The 5,406-nt window shown below is 33.2% G+C and overlaps 1 long non-coding RNA gene across 1 annotated transcript; it reads right to left on the minus strand.

Annotated features, from left to right (window-relative positions):
- Window positions 1–4,604: 4,604 nt before the first annotated feature.
- LOC125185621 lies at window positions 4,605–5,394 on the minus strand. The gene is made up of 2 exons (XR_007170200.1): window positions 4,823–5,394; window positions 4,605–4,747 (listed from the first exon to the last, which is right to left on the minus strand). It is a non-coding gene; the product is annotated as an uncharacterized LOC125185621 (long non-coding RNA).
- Between the last annotated feature and the right edge of the window lie 12 nt (window positions 5,395–5,406).

A 5,406-nucleotide genomic window follows, 5' to 3' on the forward strand; every position in this document is an offset into this window, starting at 1 on the left:
CTAAGTATGTTTTTACTTCACTGAGATGAAAAAACATAGCACTATAAGCATGCATCACAAACACTTCACTGTAACCATGGAATACTTCACTCTAAGCATGTTTTTACTTCAGAAATGAAAAAACATAGCACTATAAGCATGCATCATAACACTTCACTCTAACCATGAAATACATCACTCTAAGCATGTTTTTACTTCACTATATGCACTATACATTCATTATACTTCACCGAAATGAAAACAACATTTACTTCACTATAAACGTCATATGCATCACTATATGCTCAATATATTTCACTAAAATGAAAAAACAGTATGCTATAATGAATGTTGAATATACTTCACCATACGCACAATATGCATCACTGTATGCTAATCATACTTAACTGAAATGAAAATTAGTACACTATAAATAATACTCTTCACTGAAATATCAAACATCATATTTACTTCACTACAAACAATATTTACTTCACTGTAAGTGAGTTTTGTTTCGTTGAAAACTTCTTGGTTGACCATACTTATTTTGTGGCGTACCTATTTTTTAGTTCAGTATAAGTGTGAATTAGTTCACTGATAACATGTTTTTAGTTCATTGTGTACTTATTTTAGTTCACTGTGATTGCGAATTGCTACACTTCTTTAGTTGTTTACTTCATATCAACAATTAATTAGTTTATATGTGAACTATATTTTGTTAAATATCATTTGTGAACAAAAGAGCTATTAAAAATCAACTGAATCTAAGAACTACATAAATAAAATTTTGAACAAAATATTAATGGATGTAATGAAACTATTGAATGTAAATGAACCAAATAGGTATTACGGTGAACTGAATCATGTTATGAACTATATCAAAATCTCCAATTGTTTCATTCTCCATACATGCATAAGCTTTCCCTACTCTTTATTTTTCTCTTCGTCTTTCGTCTTTCTTTATGTGTATCAGCAGCTTTCGAAAGATTCACTGATATCCTATTATATAAAGAAAGTAAAAAATGATTAATAACAACATTCAAACACAATATACTTGAACATAACAACATTCAAACACAAAAATATCACTAATAACATGCATCACAAACACTTCACTCTAACCATGAAATACTTCACTCTAAGCACATTTTACTTCACTGAGATGAAAAACATATCACTAATAACATGCATCACAAGCACTTCACTCTAACAAAAGATCACTCTAAGCACATTTTAGTTCACTAAGATGAAAAAACAATGCACTATAAGTATGGATCACAAACACTTTACTCTAACCATGGAATACTTCACTTTAAGCACATTTTACTTCACTGAGTTGAAAATACAGATCACTAATAACATGCGTCACAGACACTTCACTCTAAGCATATTTTACTTCACTGAGATGAAAAACAGATCACTAATAACATGCATCACAAACACTTCACTCTAACCATGATATACTACACTGTAAGCACATTTTACTTCACTGAGATGAAAAAACAGTGCACTATAAACATGGATCACAAACACTTCACTTTAACCATGAAATACTTCACTCTAAGCACATTTTACTTCACTCGGGTGAAAACAGATCACTAATAACATGCATCACAAACACTTCACTCTAACCATGAAATACTTCACTCTAAGCACATTTTACTTCACTGAGATGAAAAAACAGTGCACTATAAGCATAGATCACAAACACTTCACTCTAACCATGGAATACTTCACTTTAAGCACGTTTTACTTCACTGAGATGAAAAAACTGTGCACTATAAGCATGGATCACAAACAATTCACTTTAACCATGGAATACTTCACTATAAGCACATTTCACTTCACTGAGATGAAAAAACGGATCACTAATAACATGGATCACAAAAACTTCACTCTAAGCACGTTTTTACTTCATTAAGATGAAAAAAATAGTGCACTATAAGCATGGATCACAAACACTTCACTCCAACCATGTAATACTTCACTTTAAACACATTTTACTTCACTCATATGAAAAAACAGATCACTAATAATATGGATCACAAACACTTATCTCTAACCATGGAATACTTCACTCTAAGCACGTTTTTACTTCACTGTGATGAAAAAACAGATCACTAATAACATGCATCACAAACACTTCAATCTAACCATGTAATACTTCACTCTAAGAACATTTTACTTCACCGAAATGAAAAAACAGTGTACTATAAGCATGGATCACAAACACTTCACTCTAACCATGGAATACTTCACTCTAAGCACATTTTACTTCACCAAAATGAAAAAACGTTGCACTATAAGCATGGATCACAAACACTTCACTCTAACCACGTAATACTTCACTTTAAGCACGTTTTACTTCACTGAGATGAAAAAACTGATCACTAATAACATGGATCACAAACACTTCATTCTAACCATGGAATACTTCACTTTAAGCACGTTTTTACTTTACTAGAGATGAAAAAACAATATAGTTCACTCGTACACAACACCAATTCATTCGCGTAGAATGAACCAAATCGAGAAACAGTTGAAGTGAAAATTATAACATACCTTCAGTTTTGTCCCTTTTTTCATTAGTTTTACAGAGTGAACTATAATTCTAGTTATATACTTTATGGGCACTTGCCCCATATCACTACTCCATGTACTAATACATATAAATAACGGAGTATAGTAGGGTACTATACAAAAAATCATACCAATAACGGAGTATAGTTGGAGTACTATACAAAAAATCATACCAATAATATATTTTGTATATTTCATAAATGAGAGTATTTATGAAAATCTTGATTTTGACTTTTTTTCTTACATTTTCTATTTTTCATTTTAACATTATCTTTTTTATTTTCTTAAATAATCTTTTGGAGCAATTTTATTCAATTAATTCTCTAATTTTAGCCCCTACTATTTTTTAATTTCTGACAATTATTATTACTAGTTAACAACTAAGGATGATTTTAGAAAATTTAAACAAAAGTAACAATAACAAGAATGAAAAGAATAGTACAAGTACATTATTTCACCCTAAGTGATTGATTTTCTCCGACTATAAATAAAACATCTATTTTTTATTATTTTATTATCTCTTTTATTTTACTATTTATTTCAGTTAATTTAATAAATATCATTTTGATATGAATCCGGATGTACACAATTATAGAATGCAATGATATTGAGGGCCATGGATTGATTAGGTTCCGTTAAGAGGTAGACACATGACAAGAAATCAGGTGGAACAGGAGTCAAATTCAAATAGACAACAGTAATTCGCCTATCAAGATGATATCCAAATTCGACTCTACAACCACCATTGTCTTTGTCTTTGAAAGGGTTTCACGTGAGTACCTTGCACGCTGCAATCGGAGTCCGAGAGAAGAAGTTATAGCCACTTTAAGAAAGTTGTGCAGTGCAGAAAGAAACGTGCATGTGGGCTTTTTCCACACCAGAAGCGCCCCGTCGGGTGTTTTTGTCGTGAGAGTTTTTGTCCAGAAACTGCGCGGACAGGCGAAATGAGCCGTGGGAAACACCCAGTCGGGCGTTTTGTCAAGGATGTGAATTTTTTACCAAAACTTGTTTTATTTTGCTCCTTTTTCATTCCTAGTATAAATAGACATGTTAGGGTTTTTCCATGGCAGCTTTGAATGATATTGTGTAACAGCCCGACATTTTAGGGTATAATTAGGGGTGGATCGATATGATATATCGTATCGAAAACGTTGTATCGTGTATCGTATCGAAAATATCGATATGAAAGAATTTCATATCGTTATCGTATCGAAAGTTTCGATATATCGAATTTCGATATATCAAACTTTCGATATAAAAAAATTTCATATCGTTATCGTATCGATATTTCGATATATCGTATCAAAATTCGATATATCGTTAAATATCGATATATATCAAAATTTTTGATATATATCGATATATATCGAAAATAAAATATCGATATTGTTAGGTTTGGTATACTGAAAAGCATGTTTCGAGCAAGTTTCGCTCGAATAGAATCTTGCTTGTATACGTAAAACTCTATAATCCACTTTTAACCCGATTCAGTATTATTCGAGCAGTTTCGCACGAATAGAATCAATATTATTATTACATTGTGTTTGCTTGTGCATTTATAAGATGTTTTATAAACATTTAAATGCATAAGAAGTAAACAAAGTCTAAGTCTTTTGCTTAGTAGACCGGTTGTGGGCGTCATCCACTTTAAGGTAACACGGTCAGATCTATGCAATGCTTTGCAAAAGGAGGGTAGAATGTAATACCCGCATCTTTATTTTCTTTCCTTTCGTTTTGTTTTAGATCGAACTAAGGATGTGAAGTTCCCCGTTCATGAAGAATTAATGAAACTCGGGTTTTGCGGTGAAATTTAAAACTTTTTAGTTACAAGTAAAAGCTAAGTAATCAATTGAACTAAGCAATTGGAATTTACATTGTAAAATATCACGAATTTTCGAAAACAATTAACGAGCAACTAACGTTCAAATGCTTCAATACATAGAACAAAATTAACTATTGAACAACGAAATATATATATATATATATATATATATATATATATATGTTACATGGAGCAAGTCCTCAAATAAAGGAGACAAGAAAAAGGAAAGGATAAAATGTGCATTAATCGAATAGAATCGGTCTCTCCTCCCGGGCCGATAGTCGCGGCCCGTTTTCCGGTCAGCCGTGGGCCGAGGTATCAACTGTTCCAGACAGCCAGCAGCTTGGCAACCAAGCTTGTCTCGACCTGCAAGGTAGAAGTCAGTTCTTGTCTACTAAGGAACAAAAGAAAACAAAGAAAAAAAGAGGAGGGGACTCTTACCTTAGGGATGGAGACAACCTTCTTTAGTTATAGATGACCCAAAGAATCACCATAAGAGGAAAGTCAGCCCTGCAACACCCTTGGCACAACAGCCACCTGCTCACTGCACAATCAAACGATTCAAATTGCTAGCCAAGTACTAGGTGCCCATATAAAATGCCAAATTGCAGCCAAGAAGGAGGGGCAATGGGATCATTAAAGTGGGATTTTCTGCAGCATAACAACAAGTGATACAACAGCCCCATTTAATTCCCCATAGTACACCACAATTAGCCTATAAATTTCCTCCACAACACATTCAACTTCCTTTCACACACACTTCAAAATCTCAGCATAAACCGAGAGTAGAGGGTGGAACAAGTGGAGAAAAGCATCAAAGACAGCCTCTCCTTCGATTTTCCAGAGGTAATACACCTCCATCTTCCTTCCCCAATAGCTTTACATATCATCATATAGAGGCACCACAACTTAGGAAGCACAATCAAAATAACACAAGCACACTCTGCCCTTGTTTAGAACATCATGCTAGCTCAAGGATGTAGAATTTGCTAGAGAAATCTCATAGCAGTAGTAGCCTTGAAGAG

This window comes from Salvia hispanica, chromosome 4 (genome assembly GCF_023119035.1).
Source record: "Salvia hispanica cultivar TCC Black 2014 chromosome 4, UniMelb_Shisp_WGS_1.0, whole genome shotgun sequence".
NCBI lineage: Eukaryota > Viridiplantae > Streptophyta > Magnoliopsida > Lamiales > Lamiaceae > Salvia > Salvia hispanica.